This window comes from Zonotrichia albicollis, chromosome 2 (assembly GCF_047830755.1).
Source record: "Zonotrichia albicollis isolate bZonAlb1 chromosome 2, bZonAlb1.hap1, whole genome shotgun sequence".
Classification (NCBI taxonomy): Eukaryota; Metazoa; Chordata; class Aves; order Passeriformes; family Passerellidae; genus Zonotrichia; species Zonotrichia albicollis.
Window position 1 is genome coordinate 31,666,681 of NC_133820.1, and position 19,782 is coordinate 31,686,462.

Here is a 19,782-nt window from a genome sequence, read left to right on the forward strand (position 1 = left end):
AGGCTCCCGAACACAAACCACGGCCGTTTTCCCTGGAAAAAAAAATCAGCTGCCCCGCATCTGGATGGTAGATTGCATGAGCCACTTGGTACTATCAAACCAGCCCGACTTGGCACTGGTGCCCTTTTTCCTCTGGGAACCATCGAGCGTATGATGAATTTTTAGGAGCCAGCTGGCGACTCCCAGCCACACGCCTCCGAACACAAACCACGGCCCTTTTCCCTGGCAAACAAAACTCACCCACCCCGCTTCTGGCTTGCAGATTACAGGAGCCACTTTGTGCTATCATTCCAGTCCGACTTGGCAGTTGTGCCACCTTTCATATGGGAACCATCCTGCGTATCGTGGATTTTCAGGACCCAGACAGCCACTCCCAGCCACAGGCCCCCAAACACAAACTACGGCCCCTTTCCCTGGAAGTAAAACAGACCTGACTATCTTCTGGCTGCCAGATTGCAGTAGCCACTTTCTACTATGAAACCAGCACGACTTGGCACTGGTGCCATCTTTCATCTTGGAACCATCCTGCATATCGTGGATTTTCAGGAGCCAGCCGGCCACTCCCAGCCACAGGCCCCCAAACACAATCTACGGCCCTTTTCCCTGGAGAAAAACCTCAGCTTCCCCGCATCTGGATGGTAGATTGCAGGAGCCACTTTGTACTATCAAACCAGCCCGACATGGCACTGCTGCCACCTTTCATCTGGGAACCATCCTGCGTATCGTGGATTTTCAGAAGCCAGACAGCCACTCCCAGCCACAGGCCCCCGAAAAAAAACCACGGCCCTTTTCCCTGGCAAAAAAAACTCACCCGCCCTGCTTCTGGCTGGCAGATTGCATGAGCCACTTGGTACTATCAAAACAGCCCGACTCGGCACTGGTGCCCTTTTTCCTCTGGGAACCATCCTGCGTATCGTGGATTTTCAGGAGGCAGCCGGCCACTCCCAGCCACAGGCCCCCCAAAAAAATTACGGGTCTTTTCCCTGGAAGTAAAACTGACCTGCCCATCTTCTGGCTGGCAGAGTGCAGGAGCCACTTGGTACGATCAAACCAGCCCGACTCAGCACTTTTGCCACCTTTGATCTGGGAAGCATCCTGCGTATCGTGGATTTTCAGGAGCCAGCCGGCCACTCCCAGCCACAGGCAACCAAACAAAAACTATGGCCCATTTTTCCTGGAAGTAAAACTGACCTGCACATCTTCTGGCTGGCAGATTGCAGGACCCACTTGGCTCTATCAAACCAGCCCGACTTGGCACTGGTGCCACCTTTCATCTGGGAACCATCCAGCGTATGGTGGATTTTCCGGAGCCAGCCGGCCACTCCCAGCCACAGGCCCCCAAACACAAACCACGGCCCTTATCCTGGCAATCAAAATTCACCTGCCCCGCTTCTGGCTGGCAGATTGCAGGAGCCACTTTGTACTATCATACAAGTCCGACTGGGCAGTGGTGCCACCTTTCATCTGGGAACCATCCTGCGTATCGTGGATTTTCAAGAGCCAGCCGGCCACTCCCAGCCACAGACCCTGAACGCAAACCACGGCCCTTTTCCCTGGCAAACAAAACTCACCCGCCCCGCTTCTGGCTTGCAGATTACAGGAGCCACATTGTGCTATCATTTCAGTCCGAGTCGGCAGCTGTGCCACCTTTCATGTGGGAACCATCCTGCGTATCGTGGATTTTCAGGAGCCAGCCGGCCACTCCCAGCCACAGGCCTCCAGACACAAACTACGGCCCATTTCCCTGGAAGTAAAACTGACCTGCCTATCTTCTGGCAGGCAGATTGCAGTAGCCACTTTGTACTATGAAACCAGCCCGACTTGGCCCTGGTGCAACCTTTCATCTGGGAACCATCCTGCGTATCGTGAATTTTCAGGAGCCAGCCGGCCACTCCCAGCCACAGGCTCCCAAACAAAAAGTACGGCCCTATTCCCTGGAAAAAAAACTCAGCTGCCCCGCATCTGGATGGTAGATTGCAGGAGCCACTTTGTACTATCAAACCAGCCCGACATGGCACTGGTGCCACATTTCATCTGGGAACCATCCTGTGTATCGTGGATTTTCAGGAGCCCTCTGGCCACTCCCAGCCACAGGCCCCCGAAAAAAAACCACGGCCCTTTTCCCTGGCCAACAAAACTCACCCGCCCCACTTCTGGCTGGCAGATTGCAGGAGCCACTTGGCTCTGTCAAAACCGCCCGAGTCGGCACTGGTGCCCTATTTCATCTGGGTACCATATGCGTGGCGTGGAATTTCAGGAGCCATCCGGCCACTCCCAGCCACAGGCCGCCGAACACAAACCACGGCCCTTTTCCCTGGGAAACAAAACTCACCCGCCCCGCTTCTGGCTGGCAGGTTGCATGAGCCACTTGGTACTATCAAAACAGCCCGACTCGGCACTCGTGTCCTTTTTCCTCTGGGAACCATCCTGCGTATCGTGGATTTTCAGGAGCCAGCCGGCCACTCCCAGCCACAGGCCCCCAAAACAAATTACGGGTCTTTTCCCTGGAAGTAAAACCGTCCTGCCCATCTTCTGGCTGGCAGAGTGCAGGAGCCACTTGGTACGATCAAACCAGCCCGATTTGGCACTGGTGCCAGCTTTCATCTGGGAACCATCCTGCGTATCATGGATTTTCAGGAGCCAGCCGGCCACTCCCAGCCACAGGCCCCCAAACACATACCACGTCCCTTTTCCCTGGAAAAAAAAAACTCAGCTGCCCCGCCTCTGGCTGGCAGATTGCAGGAGCCACTTTGTACTATCATACCAGTCCGACTTGGCAGTGGTGCCACCCTTAATCTGGGAACCATCCTGCGTATCGTGGATTTTCAGGAGCCAGCCGGCCACTCCCAGCCACAGGCCCCCAAACATATACCACCCCCCTTTTCCCTGGAAGAAAACTCAGCTGCCCTGCTTCTGGATGGTGGATTGCAGGAGTCACTTTGTGCTATCAAACCAGACCGACTCGGCACTGGTGCCAGCTTTCATTTGGGAAGCATCCTGCGTATCGTGGATTTTCAGGAGCCAGCCGGCCACTCCCAGCCACAGGCTCCCAAACACAAACCACCACCCTTTCCCCTGGCAAACAAAATTCACTCACCCCGCTTCTGGCTCGCAGATTGCAGCACCCACTTCCCTCTATAAAACAAGTCCGGCTCGTCACTTGTGCCACCTTTGATCTGGTAACCATCCTGCGTATCGTGGATTTTCAGGAGCCAGCCGGCCACTCCCTGCCACAGGCCCCCAAACACAAACTACGGCCCTTTTTCCTGGAAGTAAAACTTACCTGCCCATCGTCTGCCTGGCAGATTGCAGGAGCCACTTGGTACTATGAAACAAGCCCGATTTCGCACGGGTGCCAACTTTCATCTGGGAACCCTCCTGCGTATCTTGGATTTTCAGGAGCCAGCCGGCCACTCCCAGCCACAGGCCCCCAAACACAAACCACGGCCCTTTTCCCTGGCAAAAAAAACTGACCTGTCCATCTCCTGGCTGGCAGATTGCAGGAGCCACTTGGCTCTGTCAAACCCGCCCGACTCGGCACTGGTGCCCTTTTTCCTCTGGGAACCATCCTGCGTATCGTGGATTTTCAGGAGGCAGCCGGCCACTCCCAGCCACAGGACCCCAAAAAAAATTCTGGGTCTTTTCCCTGGAAGTAAAACTGACCTGCCCATCTTCTGGCTGGCAGAGTGCAGGAGCCACTTGGTACGATCAAACCAGCCCGACTCAGCATTTTTGCCACCTTTGATCTGGGAAGCATCCTGCGTATAGTTGATTTTCAGGAGCCAGCCGGCCACTCCCAGCCACAGGAAACCAAACAAAAACTATGGCCCATTTTTCCTGGAAGTAAAACTGACCTGCACATCTTCTGGCTGGCAGATTGCAGGACCCACTTGGCTCTATCAAACCAGCCCGACTTGGCACTGGTGCCACCTTTCATCTGGGAACCATCCAGCGTATGGTGGATTTTCAGGAGCCAGCCGGCCACTGCCAGCCACAGGCCCCCAAACACAAACCACGGCCCTTATCCTGGGAAACAAAATTCACCTGCCCCGCTTCTGGCTGGCAGATTGCAGGAGCCACTTTGTACTATCATACAAGTCCGACTGGGCAGTGGTGCCACCTTTCATCTGGGAACCATCCTCCTTATCGTGGATTTTCAGGAGCCAGCCGGCCACTCCCAGCCACAGACCCCGAACGCAAACCACGGCCCTTTTCCCTGGCAAACAAAACTCACCCGCCCCGCTTCTGGCTTGCCGATTACAGGAGCCACATTGTGCTATCATTTCAGTCCGAGTCGGCAGCTGTGCCACCTTTCATGTGGGAACCATCCTGCGTATCGTGGATTTTCAGGAGCCAGCCGGCCACTCCCAGCCACAGGCCTCCAGACACAAACTACGGCCCATTTCCCTGGAAGTAAAACTGACCTGCCTATCTTCTGGCAGGCAGATTGCAGTAGCCACTTTGTACTATGAAACCAGCCCGACTTGGCCCTGGTGCAACCTTTCATCTGGAAACCATCCTGCGTATCGTGAATTTTCAGGAGCCAGCCGGCCACTCCCAGCCACAGGCTCCCAAACACAAAGTACGGCCCTATTCCCTGGAAAAAAAACTCAGCTGCCCCGCATCTGGATGGTAGATTGCAGGAGCCACTTTGTACTATCAAACCAGCCCGACATGGCACTGGTGCCACATTTCATCTGGGAACCATCCTGTGTATCGTGGATTTTCAGGAGCCAGCTGGCCACTCCCAGCCACAGGCCGCCGAACACAAACCACGGCCCTTTTCCCTGGGAAACAAAACTCACCCGCCCCGCTTCTGGCTGGCAGGTTGCATGAGCCGCTTGGTACTATCAAAACAGCCCGACTCGGCACTCGTGCGCTTTTTCCTCTGGGAACCATCCTGCTTATAGTGGATTTTCAGGAGCCAGCCGGCCACTCCCAGCCACAGGCCCCCAAAACAAATTACGGGTGTTTTCCCTGGATGTAAAACCGACCTGCCCATCTTCTGGCTGGCAGAGTGCAGGAGCCACTTGGTACGATCAAACCAGCCCGATTTGGCACTGGTGCCAGCTTTCATCTGGGAACCATCCTGCGTATCATGGATTTTCAGGAGCCAGCCGGCCACTCCCAGCCACAGGCCCCCAAACACATACCACGGCCCTTTTCCCTGGAAAAAAAAAAACTCAGCTGCCCCGCCTCTGGCTGGCAGATTGCAGGAGCCACTTTGTACTATCATACCAGTCCGACTTGTCAGTGGTGCCACCCTTAATCGGGGAACCATCCTGCGTATCGTGGATTTTCAGGAGCCAGCCGGCCACTCCCAGCCACAGGCCCCCGAACACAAACCACCGCCCTTTTCCCTGGCAAACAAAACTCACCCGCCCCGGTTCTGGATGCTAGATTGCAGGAGCCACTTTGTGGTATCAATCCAGCCCAACTCAGCACTGGTGCCCCCTTCGGTCTGGGAACCATCCTGCGTGGCGTGGATTTTCAGGAGCCAGCCGGCCACTCCCAGCCACAGGCCCCCAAACATATACCACCCTCCTTTTCCCTGGAAGAAAACTCAGCTGCCCTGCTTCTGGATGGTGGATTGCAGGAGTCACTTTGTGCTATCAAACCAGCCCGACTCGGCACTGGTGCCAGCTTTCATCTGGGAAGCATCCTGCGTATCGTGGATTTTCAGGAGCCAGCCGGCCACTCCCAGCCACAGGCTCCCAAACACAAACCACCACCCTTTTCCCTGGCAAACAAAATTCACTCACCCCGCTTCTGGCTCGCAGATTGCAGCACCCACTTCCCTCTATAAAACAAGTCCGGCTCGTCACTTGTGCCACCTTTGATCTGGTAACCATCCTGCGTATCGTGGATTTTCAGGAGCCAGCCGGCCACTCCCTGCCACAGGCCCCCAAACACAAACTACGGCCCTTTTTCCTGGAAGTAAAACTTACCTGCCCATCGTCTGCCTGGCATATTGCAGGAGCCACTTGGTACTATGAAACAAGCCCGATTTGGCACGGGTGCCAACTTTCATCTGGGAACCCTCCTGCGTATCTTGGATTTTCAGGAGCCAGCCGGCCACTCCCAGCCACAGGCCCCCAAACACATACCACGGCCCTTTTCCATGGCAAACAAAATTCACCTGCCCCGCTTCTGGCTGGCAGATTGCAGGAGCCACTTTGTACTATCATACAAGTCCGACTGGGCAGTGGTGCCACCTTTCATCTGGGAACCATCCTCCTTATCGTGGATTTTCAGGAGCCAGCCGGCCACTCCCAGCCACAGACCCCGAACGCAAACCACGGCCCTTTTCCCTGGCAAACAAAACTCACCCGCCCCGCTTCTGGCTTGCCGATTACAGGAGCCACATTGTGCTATCATTTCAGTCCGAGTCGGCAGCTGTGCCACCTTTCATGTGGGAACCATCCTGCGTATCGTGGATTTTCAGGAGCCAGCCGGCCACTCCCAGCCACAGGCCTCCAGACACAAACTACGGCCCATTTCCCTGGAAGTAAAACTGACCTGCCTATCTTCTGGCAGGCAGATTGCAGTAGCCACTTTGTACTATGAAACCAGCCCGACTTGGCCCTGGTGCAACCTTTCATCTGGAAACCATCCTGCGTATCGTGAATTTTCAGGAGCCAGCCGGCCACTCCCAGCCACAGGCTCCCAAACACAAAGTACGGCCCTATTCCCTGGAAAAAAAACTCAGCTGCCCCGCATCTGGATGGTAGATTGCAGGAGCCACTTTGTACTATCAAACCAGCCCGACATGGCACTGGTGCCACATTTCATCTGGGAACCATCCTGTGTATCGTGGATTTTCAGGAGCCAGCTGGCCACTCCCAGCCACAGGCCGCCGAACACAAACCACGGCCCTTTTCCCTGGGAAACAAAACTCACCCGCCCCGCTTCTGGCTGGCAGGTTGCATGAGCCACTTGGTACTATCAAAACAGCCCGACTCGGCACTCGTGCGCTTTTTCCTCTGGGAACCATCCTGCTTATAGTGGATTTTCAGGAGCCAGCCGGCCACTCCCAGCCACAGGCCCCCAAAACAAATTACGGGTGTTTTCCCTGGATGTAAAACCGACCTGCCCATCTTCTGGCTGGCAGAGTGCAGGAGCCACTTGGTACGATCAAACCAGCCCGATTTGGCACTGGTGCCAGCTTTCATCTGGGAACCATCCTGCGTATCATGGATTTTCAGGAGCCAGCCGGCCACTCCCAGCCACAGGCCCCCAAACACATACCACGGCCCTTTTCCCTGGAAAAAAAAAAACTCAGCTGCCCCGCCTCTGGCTGGCAGATTGCAGGAGCCACTTTGTACTATCATACCAGTCCGACTTGTCAGTGGTGCCACCCTTAATCTGGGAACCATCCTGCGTATCGTGGATTTTCAGGAGCCAGCCGGCCACTCCCAGCCACAGGCCCCCGAACACAAACCACCGCCCTTTTCCCTGGCAAACAAAACTCACCCGCCCCAGTTCTGGATGCTAGATTGCAGGAGCCACTTTGTGGTATCAATCCAGCCCAACTCGGCACTGGTGCCCCCTTCGGTCTGGGAACCATCCTGCGTGGCGTGGATTTTCAGGAGCCAGCCGGCCACTCCCAGCCACAGGCCCCCAAACATATACCACCCCCCTTTTCCCTGGAAGAAAACTCAGCTGCCCTGCTTCTGGATGGTGGATTGCAGGAGTCACTTTGTGCTATCAAAACAGCCCGACTCGGCACTGGTGCCTGCTTTCATCTGGGAAGCATCCTGCGTATCGTGGATTTTCAGGAGCCAGCCGGCCACTCCCAGCCACAGGCTCCCAAACACAAACCACCACCCTTTCCCCTGGCAAACAAAATTCACTCACCCCGCTTCTGGCTCGCAGATTGCAGCACCCACTTCCCTCTATAAAACAAGTCCGGCTCGTCACTTGTGCCACCTTTGATCTGGGAAGCATCCTGCGTATCGTGGATTTTCAGGAGCCAGCCGGCCACTCCCTGCCACAGGCCCCCAAACACAAACTACGGCCCTTTTTCCGGGAAGTAAAACTTACCTGCCCATCGTCTGCCTGGCAGATTGCAGGAGCCACTTGATACTATGAAACAAGCCCGATTTGGCACGGGTGCCAACTTTCATCTGGGAACCCTCCTGCGTATCTTGGATTTTCAGGAGCCAGCCGGCCACTCCCAGCCACAGGTCCCCAAACACATACGACGGCCCTTTTCCCTGGCAAAAAAAACTGACCTGTCCATCTCCTGGCTGGCAGATTGCAGGAGCCACTTGGCTCTGTCAAACCCGTCTGACTCGGCACTGGTGCCCTCTTTCATCTGGGAACCATATGCGTGGCGTGGATTTTCAGGAGCCAGACAGCCACTCCCAGCCCCAGGCCCCTGAACACAAACTACGGCCCTTTTCCCTGGCAAAAAAAACTCACCCGCCCCGCTTCTGGCTAGCAGATTGCATGAGCCATTTCGTACTATCAAACCAGCCCGACTTGGCATTGGTGCCCTTTTTCCTCTGGGAACCATCCTGCGTATCGTGGATTTTCAGGAGCCAGCCGGCCACTCCCAGCCACAGGCCCCCCAAAAAAATTACGGGTCTTTTCCCTGGAAGTTAAACTGACCTGCCCATCTTCTGGCTGGCAGAGTGCAGGAGCCACTTGGTACGATCAAACCAGCCCGACTCAGCACTGGTGCCAGCATTCATCTGGGAACCATCCTGCGTATCGTGGATTTTCAGGAGCCAGCCGGCTACTCCCAGCCACAGGCCCCCAAAACAAATTACGGGTCTTTTCCCTGGAAGTAAAACCGACCCGCCCCGCTTCTGGCTGGCAGATTGCAGGAGCCACTTTCTTACATCAAACCAGCCCGACTCGGCACTGGTGCCACCTTTCATCTAGGAACCATCCTGCGTATTGTGGATTTTCAGGAGCCAGCTGGCCACTCCCATCCAGAGCCCCAAAACACAAACCACGGCCCTTTTCCCTGGCAAACAAAACTCACCCGCCCCGCTTCTGGCTGGCATATTGCATGAGTCACTTGGTACTATCAAATCAGCCCGACTCGGCACTGGTGCCCTGTTTCCTCTGGGAACCATCCTGCTTATAGTGGATTTTCAGGAGCCAGCAGGCCACTCCCAGCCACAGGCCCCCAAAAACAAATTACGGGTCTTTTCCCTGGATGTAAAACCGACTTGCCCAGCTTCTGGCTGGCAGAGTGCAGGAGACACTTGGTACTATCAAACCAGCCCAACTTGGCACTGGTCCCAACTTTCATCTGGAAACCATCCAGCGTATCATGGATTTTCAGGAGCCAGCCGGCCTCTCCCAGTAAGAGGCCCCCGAACACAAACCACGGCCCTTTTCCCTGGAAAACATAACTCACCCGTCCCATCTTCTGGCTGGCAGATTGCCGGAGCCACTTGCGTCTATCAAAGCAGCCCGACTTGGCATTGGTCCCAACTTTCATCTGGAAACCATCCAGCGTGTCATGGATTTTCAGGAGCCAGCCGGCCACTCCCAGCCACAGGCCCCCAAACACATACCACGGCCCTTTTTCCTGGAAAAAAAACTCAGCTGCCCCGCTTCTGGCTGGTAGATTGCAAGAGAAACTTGGTACTATCATACCAGTCCGACTTGGCCGTGGTGCCACCTTTCATCTGGGAACCATCCTGCTTATAGTGGATTTTCAGGAGCCAGCCGGCCACTCCCAGCCACAGGCCCCCAAACACATACCACGGCCCTTTTCCCTGGAAAAAAAATTAGGTGCCCCGCTTCTGGATGGTAGATTGCAGGAGCCACTATGTACAATCATACCAGTCTGACTTGGCACTGGTGCCACCTTTCATCTGGGAACCATCCTGCGCATCTTGGATTTTCAGGAGCCAGCCGGCCACTCCCAGCCACAGGCCCCCAAACACAAACTACGGCCCTTTTCCCTGGAAGGAAAACTGACCTGCCCATCGTCTGCCTGGCAGATTGCAGGAGCCACTTGGTTCTATGAAACAAGCCCGATTTGGCACGGGTGCCACCTTTCATCTGGTAACCATCCTGTGTATCGTGGAATTTCAGGAGCCAGCCGGCCACTCCCAGCCACAGGCCCCCAAACACAAACCACGGCCCTTTTCCATGGCAAACACAACTCACCCGCCCTGCTTCTCGCTGGCAGATTGCAGGAGCCACTTGCCTCTATCAAACCAGCCCGACTCGGCACTGGTGCCACCTTTCATCTGGGAACCATCCTGCGTATCGTGGATTTTCAGGAGCCAGCCGGCCACTTCCAGCCACAGTCCCCCAAAGCCAAACCAAGGCCCTTTTCCCTGGCAAACAAAACTCACCCGCCCCGCTTCGGGATGCTAGATTGCAGGAGCCACTTTGTGCTATCAATCCAGCCCGACTCGGCGCTGGTGCCCCTTTGGGTCTGGGAACCATCCTGCGTATCGTGGATTTTCAGGAGCCAGCCGGCCACTCCCATCCACAGGCCCCCAAACACAAACCACGGCCCTTTTCCCTGGCAAAAAAAACTCAGCTGCCCCGCTTCTGGCTGGCAGATTGCATGAGCCACTTGCCTCTATCAAACCAGCCCGACATGGCACTGCTGCCACCTTTCATCTGGGAACCATCCTGCGTATCGTGGATTTTCAGGAGCCAGACAGCCACTCCCAGCCACAGGGCCCCGAAAAAATATCACGGCCCTTTTCCCTGGCAAAATAAACTCAGCTGCCCCGCTTCTGGCTGGCAGATTGCAGGAGCCACTTGGCTCTGTCAAACCAGCCCGACTCGGCACTGGTGCCCTTTTTCCTCTGGGAACCATCCTGCGTATCGTGGATTTTCAGGAGCCAGCCGGCCACTCCCAGCCACAGACCCCCAAAAACAAATTACGGGTCTTTTCCCTGGAAGTGAAACCGACCTGCCCATCATCTGGCTGGCAGAGTGCAGGAGCCACTTGGTACGATCAAACCAGCCTGACTTGGCACTGGTCCCAACTTTCATCTTGAAACCATCCAGCATATCATGGATTTTCAGGAGCCAGCCGGCCACTCCCATCCACAGGCCCCCAAACACAAACCACGGCCCTTTTCCCTGGCAAACAAAACTCACCCAGCCCACTTCTGGCTGGCAGATTGCAGGAGCCACTTCGCTCTATCAAACCAGCCCGACTTGGCACTGGTGCCCCCTTGGGTCTGGGAATCATCCTGCGTATCGTGGATTTTCAGGAGCCAGCCGGCCACTCCCTGCCACAGGCTCCCAATCACAAACTACCGCACTTTTCCCTGGCAAACAAAACTCACCCAGCCCACTTCTGGCTGGCAGATTGCAGGAGACACTTCGCTCTATCAAACCAGCCCAACTTGGTACTGGTGCCACCTTTCATCTGGGAACCATCCTGCGTATCGTGGATTTTCAGGAGCCAGCCGGCCACTTCCAGCCACAGTCCCCCAAAGCCAAACCAAGGCCCTTTTCCCTGGCAAACAAAACTCACCCGCCCCGCTTCGGGATGCTAGATTGCAGGAGCCACTTTGTGCTATCAATCCAGCCCGACTCGGCGCTGGTGCCCCTTTGGGTCTGGGAACCATCCTGCGTATCGTGGATTTTCAGGAGCCAGCCGGCCACTCCCATCCACAGGCCCCCAAACACAAACCACGGCCCTTTTCCCTGGCAAAAAAAACTCAGCTGCCCCGCTTCTGGCTGGCAGATTGCATGAGCCACTTGCCTCTATCAAACCAGCCCGACATGGCACTGCTGCCACCTTTCATCTGGGAACCATCCTGCGTATCGTGGATTTTCAGGAGCCAGACAGCCACTCCCAGCCACAGGGCCCCGAAAAAATATCACGGCCCTTTTCCCTGGCAAAATAAACTCAGCTGCCCCGCTTCTGGCTGGCAGATTGCAGGAGCCACTTGGCTCTGTCAAACCAGCCCGACTCGGCACTGGTGCCCTTTTTCCTCTGGGAACCATCCTGCGTATCGTGGATTTTCAGGAGCCAGCCGGCCACTCCCAGCCACAGACCCCCAAAAACAAATTACGGGTCTTTTCCCTGGAAGTGAAACCGACCTGCCCATCATCTGGCTGGCAGAGTGCAGGAGCCACTTGGTACGATCAAACCAGCCTGACTTGGCACTGGTCCCAACTTTCATCTTGAAACCATCCAGCATATCATGGATTTTCAGGAGCCAGCCGGCCACTCCCATCCACAGGCCCCCAAACACAAACCACGGCCCTTTTCCCTGGCAAACAAAACTCACCCAGCCCACTTCTGGCTGGCAGATTGCAGGAGCCACTTCGCTCTATCAAACCAGCCCGACTTGGCACTGGTGCCCCCTTGGGTCTGGGAATCATCCTGCGTATCGTGGATTTTCAGGAGCCAGCCGGCCACTCCCTGCCACAGGCTCCCAAACACAAACTACCGCACTTTTCCCTGGCAAACAAAACTCACCCAGCCCACTTCTGGCTGGCAGATTGCAGGAGACACTTCGCTCTATCAAACCAGCCCAACTTGGTACTGGTGCCACCTTTGATCTGGAAACCATCCTGCGTATCGTGGATTTTCAGGAGCAAGCCGGCCACTCCCAGCCACAGGCCCCTGAACACAAGCCACGGCCCATTTCCCTGGCAAACAAAACTCACCCGCCCCATCTTCCGGCTGGCAGATTGCAGGAGCCACTTGCCTCTATCAAACCAGCCCGACTTGGCACTGGTGCCACCTTTCATCTGGGAACCATCCTGCGTATCCTGGATTTTCAGCAGCCAGCCGGCCACTCCCAGCCACAGGCCCCCAAACACAAACTACGGCACTTTTCCCAGGAAGTAAAACTGACCTGCCCATCTTCAGGCGGGCAGATTGCAGGAGCCACTTGGCTCTATCAAACCAACCCGACTTGGCACTGGTGCCTCCTTTCATCTGGGAACAATCCTGCGTATTGTGGAATTTCAGGAGCCAGCCGGCCACGCCCAGCCACAGGCCCCCAAACACAAACCACCGCCCTTTTCCCTGGCAAACAAAATTCACTCACCCCGCTTCTGGCTCGCAGATTGCAGGAGCCACTTTCCTTTATAAAACAAGCCCGGCTCGGCGCTTGTGCCACATTTGATCTGGGAACCCTCCTGCGTATCCTGGATTTTCAGGAGCCATCCAACCACTCCCAGCCACAGGCCCCCAAACACAAACTATGGTCCTTTTTTCCTGGAAGTAAAACTGTCCTGCCCATCTTCCGGCTGGCAGATTGCAGGAGCCACTTGCCTCTATCAAACCAGCCCGACTTGGCACTGGTGCCAGCTTTCATCTGGGAACCATCCTGCGTATCGTGGATTTTCAGGAGCCAGCCGGCCACTCCCAACCACAGGCCCCCAAACACGAACCACGGCCCTTTTCCCTGGCAAACAAAATTCACTCACCCCGCTTCTGGCTCGCAGATTGCAGGACCCACTTTCCTCTATAAAACAAGCCCAGCTCGGCACTTGTGCCACCTTTTTCCTCTGGGAACCATCCTGCGTATCGTGGATTTTCAAGAGCCAGACAGCCACTCCCCGCCACAGGCCCCCAAACACAAACTATGGCCCGTTTTCCTGGAAGTAAAACTGACCTGCACATTTTCTGGCTGGCAGATTGCAGGAGCCACTTGCCTCTATCAAACCAGCCCGACATGGCACTGCTGCCACCTTTCATCTGGGAACCATCCTGCGTATCGTGGATTTTCAGGAGCCAGCGGGCCACTCCCAGCCACAGGCCCCCGAACACAAACCACGGCCCTTTTCCCTGGCAAAAGAAACTCAGCTGCTCCGCTTCTGGCTGGCAGATTGTAGGAGCCACTTGGCTGGGTCAAACCAGCCCGACTCGGCACTGGTGCCCTCTTTCATCTGGGAACCATATGCGTGGCGAGGATTTTCAGGAGCCAGACAGCCACTCCCAGCCACAGGCACCCAAACACAAACCACGGCCCTTTTCCCTGGCAAAAAATACTCAGCTGCCCCGCTTCTGGCTGGCAGATTTCATGAGCCACTTGGTACTATCAAACCAGCCCGACTCGGCACTGGTGCCATTTTTCCTCTGGGAACCATCCTGCGTATCATGGATTTTCAGGAGCCAGCCGGCCACTCCCAGCCACAGACCCCGAAAAAGAAATTACGGGTCTTTTCCCTGGAAGTAAAACCGACCTGCCCATTTCTGGCTGGCAGAGTGCAGGAGACACTTGGTACTATCAAACCAACCCGACATGGCACTGGTGCCACCTTTGATCTGGTAACCTTCCTGCGCACCGTGGATTTTCAGGAGCCAGCCGGCCACTCCCAGCCACAGGCCCCCAAACACAAGCCACGGCCCATTTCCCTGGCAAACAAAACTCACCCGCCCCATCTTCTGGCTGGCAGATTGCAGGAGCCACTTGCCTCTATCAAACCAGCCCGACTTGGCACTGGTGCCACCTTTCATCTGGGAACCATCCTGCGTATCGTGGATTTTCAGGAGCCAGCCGGCCACTCCCAGCCACAGGCCCCCGAACACAAGCCACGGCCCTATTCCCGGGCAAACAAAACTCACCCACCCCGCTTCTGGCTGGCAGAATGCAGGAGCCACTTGGCTCTATCAGACCAGCCCGACTTGGCACTGGAGCCCCCTTGGGTCCGGGAATCCTCCTGCGTATCCTGGATTTTCAGGAGCCAGCTGGCCACTCCCAGCCACAGGCCCCCAAACAAAATCCACAGCCCTTTTTCCTGGCAAACAAAACTCACCCGCCCCTCTTCCTGCTGGCTGATTGCAGGAGACACTTTCCTCTATCAAACCAGCCCGACTTGGCAGTGGTGCCATGTTTCATCTGGGAACCATCCTGCGTATCGTGGATTTTCAGGAGCCAGCCGGCCACTCCCAGCCACAGGCCCCCAAACACAAACTACGGCCCTTTTCCTGGAAGTAAAACTGACCTGCCCATCGTGTGACTGTCAGATTGCAGGAGACACTTGGTACTATGAAACAAGCCCGACATGGCTCTGCTGTCACCTTTCATCTGGGAACCATCCTGTGTATCGTGGATTTTCAGGAGCCAGCCAGCCACTCCCAGCCACAGGCCCCCAAACACAAACCATAGCCCTTTTCCCTGGAAAAAAACTCACCTGCCCCGCCTCTGCATGGTAGATTGCAGGAGCCACTTTGTACTATCATACCACTCCGACTTGGCACTGGTGCCACCTTTCATCTGGGAACCATCCGGCGCAACTTGGATTTTCAGGAGCCAGCCGGCCACTCCCACCCACAGGCCCCCAAACACAAACTACGGCCCTTTTCCCTGGAAGTAACACTGACCTGCCCATCTTCTGGCTGGCATATTGCAGGAGCCACTTGGCTCTATCAAACCAGCCCGACTTGGCACTGGTGCCTCCTTTCATCTGGGAACCATCCTGTGTATCGTGGAATTTCAGGAGCCAGCCGGCCACTCCCAGCCACAGGCCCCCAAACACAAACCACGACCCTTTTCCATGGCAAACACAACTCACCCGCCCCGCTGCTCGCTGGCAGATTGCAGGAGCCACTTGGCTCTATCAAACCAGCCTGACTCGGCACTGGTGCCACCTTTCATCTGGGAACCATCCTGCATATCGTGGATTTTCAGGAGCCAGCCCACCACTCCCAGCCACAGGCCCCCAAACACAAACCACCGCCCTTTTCCCTGGCAAACAAAATTCACTCACCCCGCTTCTGGCTCGCAGATTGCAGGAACCACATTCCTCTATAAAACAAGACGGCTCGGCTCTTGTTCCACCTTTGATCTGGGTACCATCCTGCGTATCGTGGATTTTCAGGAGCCAGCCGGCAACTTCCAGCTACAGGCCCCCAAACACAAACTATGGCCCTTTTGTCCTCGAAGTAAAACTGAGCTGCACATCTTCTGGCTGGCAGATTGCAGGAGCCACTTGGCTCTATCAAACCAGCCCGACATGGCACTGCTGCCACTTTTCATCTGGGAACCATCCTGCGTATCGTGGATTTTCAGGAGCCAGACAGCCACTCCCAGCCACATGCCCCAGAAAAAAAACCACGGCCCTTTTCCCTGGCAAACAAAACTCACCTGCCCCCCTTCTGGCTGGCAGATTGCAGGAGCCACTTTGTACTATCATACCAGTCCGACTCGGCACTGGTGCCACCTTTCATCTAGGAACCATCCTGCGTATTGTGGATTTTCAGGAGCCAGCTGGCCACTCCCATCCAGAGCCCCCAAACACAAACCACGGCCCTTTTCCCTGGCAAACAAAACTCACCCGCCCCGCTTCTGGCTGGCATATTGCATGAGTCACTTGGTACTATCAAATCAGCCCGACTCGGCACTGGTGCCCTGTTTCCTCTGGGAACCATCCTGCTTATAGTGGATTTTCAGGAGCCAGCAGGCCACTCCCAGCCACAGGCCCCCAAAAACAAATTACGGGTCTTTTCCCTGGATGTAAAACCGACTTGCCCAGCTTCTGGCTGGCAGAGTGCAGGAGACACTTGGTACTATCAAACCAGCCCAACTTGGCACTGGTCCCAACTTTCATCTGGAAACCATCCAGCGTATCATGGATTTTCAGGAGCCAGCCGGCCTCTCCCAGTAAGAGGCCCCCGAACACAAACCACGGCCCTTTTCCCTGGAAAACATAACTCACCCGTCCCATCTTCTGGCTGGCAGATTGCCGGAGCCACTTGCGTCTATCAAAGCAGCCCGACTTGGCATTGGTCCCAACTTTCATCTGGAAACCATCCAGCGTGTCATGGATTTTCAGGAGCCAGCCGGCCACTCCCAGCCACAGGCCCCCAAACACATACCACGGCCCTTTTTCCTGGAAAAAAAACTCAGCTGCTCCGCTTCTGGCTGGTAGATTGCAGGAGCCACTTTGTAGTATAATACCAGTCCGACTTGGCCGTGGTGCCACCTTTCATCTGGGAACCATCCTGCTTATAGTGGATTTTCAGGAGCCAGCCGGCCACTCCCAGCCACAGGCCCCCAAACACATACCACGGCCCTTATCCCTGGAAAAAAAATTAGGTGCCCCGCTTCTGGATGGTAGATTGCAGGAGCCACTATGTACAATCATACCAGTCTGACTTGGCACTGGTGCCACCTTTCATCTGGGAACCATCCTGCGCATCTTGGATTTTCAGGAGCCAGCCGGCCACTCCCAGCCACAGGCCCCCAAACAAAAACTACGGCCCTTTTCCCTGGAAGGAAAACTGACCTGCCCATCGTCTGCCTGGCAGATTGCAGGAGCCACTTGGTACTATGAAACAAGCCCGATTTGGCACGGGTTCCACCTTTCATCTGGTAACCATCCTGTGTATCGTGGAATTTCAGGAGCCAGCCGGCCACTCCCAGCCACAGGCCCCCAAACACAAACCACGGCCCTTTTCCATGGCAAACACAATTCACCCGCCCTGCTTCTCGCTGGCAGATTGCAGGAGCCACTTGCCTCTATCACACCAGCCCGACTCGGCACTGGTGCCACCTTTCATCTGGGAACCATCCTGCGTATCGTGGATTTTCAGGAACCAGCTGGCCACTCCCAGCCACAGTCCCCCAAAGCCAAACCAAGGCCCTATTCCCTCGCAAACAAAACTCACCCGCCCCGCTTCGGGATGTTAGATTGCAGGAGCCACTTTGTGCGATCAATCCAGCCCGACTCGGCGCTGGTGCCCCTTTGGGTCTGGGAACCATCCTGCGAATCGTGGATTTTCAGGAGCCAACCAGCCACTCCCAGCCACAGGGCCCCGAAAAAATATCACGGCCCTTTTCCCTGGCAAAATAAACTCAGCTGCCCCGCTTCTGGCTGGCAGATTGCAGGAGCCACTTGGTACTATCAAACCAGCCCGACTCTGCACTGGTGCCCTTTTTCCTCTGGGAACCATCCTGCGTATCGTGGATTTTCAGGAGCCAGCCGGCCACTCCCAGCCACAGACCCCCAAAAACAAATTACGGGACTTTTTCCTGGAAGTAAAACCGACCTGCCCATCTTTTGGCTGGCAGAGTGCAGGAGCCACTTGGTACTATCAAACCAGCCCGACTTGGCACTGGTCTCAACTTTCATCTGGAAACCATCCAGCGTATCCTGGATTTTCAGGAGCCAGCCGGCCACTCCCAGCCACAGGCCCCCAAACACATACCACGGCCCTATTCCCTGGCAAACAAAACTCACTCAGCCCACTTCTGGCTGTCAGACTGCAGGAGCCACTTTCCTAGATCAAACCAGCCCGATTTGGCACTGGTGCCAGCTTTCATCTGGGAACCATCCTGCGTATCGTGGATTTTCAGGAGCCAGCCGGCCACTCCCAGCCACAGGCCCCCATACACAAACTAAGGCCCTTTTCCATGGAAGTAAAACTGACCTGCCCATCTTCTGGCTGGCAGATTGCAGGAGCCACTTCACTCTATCAAACCCGCCCGACTTGGCACTGGTGCCACCTTTGATCTGGTAACCATCCTGCGTATCGTGGATTTTCAGGAGCCAGCCGGCCACTCCCAGCCACAGGCCCCCAAACACAAGCCACGGCCCTTTACCCGGGAAGTAAAACTGACCTGCCCATCTTCTGGCTGGCAGATTGCAGGAGCCACTTTCTTACATCAAACCAGCCCGACTCGGCACTGGTGCCACCTTTCATCTAGGAACCATCCTGCGTATTGTGGATTTTCAGGAGCCAGCTGGCCACTCCCATCCAGAGCCCCCAAACACAAACCACGGCCCTTTTCCCTGGCAAACAAAACTCACCCGCCCCGCTTCTGGCTGGCATATTGCATGAGTCACTTGGTACTATCAAATCAGCCCGACTCGGCACTGGTGCCCTGTTTCCTCTGGGAACCATCCTGCTTATAGTGGATTTTCAGGAGCCAGCAGGCCACTCCCAGCCACAGGCCCCCAAACACAAACAACGGCCCTTTTCCCTGGATGTAAAACCGACTTGCCCAGCTTCTGGCTGGCAGAGTGCAGGAGACACTTGGTACTATCAAACCAGCCCAACTTGGCACTGGTCCCAACTTTCATCTGGAAACCATCCAGCGTATCATGGATTTTCAGGAGCCAGCCGGCCTCTCCCAGTAACAGGCCCCCAAACACATACCACGGCCCTTTTTCGTGGAAAAAAAAATCAGCTGCTCCGCTTCTGGCTGGTAGATTGCAGGAGCCACTTTGTAGTATAATACCAGTCCGACTTGGCCGTGGTGCCACCTTTCATCTGGGAACCATCCTGCTTATAGTGGATTTTCAGGAGCCAGCCGGCCACTCCCAGCCACAGGCCCCCAAACACATACCACGGCCCTTTTCCCTGGAAAAAAAATTAGGTGCCCCGCTTCTGGATGGTAGATTGCAGGAGCCACTATGTACAATCATACCAGTCTGACTTGGCACTGGTGCCACCTTTCATCTGGGAACCATCCTGCGCATCTTGGATTTTCAGGAGCCAGCCGGCCACTCCCAGCCACAGGCCCCCAAACACAAACTACGGCCCTTTTCCCTGGAAGGAAAACTGACCTGCCCATCGTCTGCCTGGCAGATTGCAGGAGCCACTTGGTACTATGAAACAAGCCCGATTTGGCACGGGTTCCACCTTTCATCTGGTAACCATCCTGTGTATCGTGGAATTTCAGGAGCCAGCCTGCCACTCCCAGCCACAGGCCCCCAAACACAAACCACGGCCCTTTTCCATGGCAAACACAACTCACCCGCCCTGCTTCTCGCTGGCAGATTGCAGGAGCCACTTGCCTCTATCAAACCAGCCCGACTCGGCACTGGTGCCACCTTTCATCTGGGAACCATCCTGCGTATCGTGGATTTTCAGGAGCC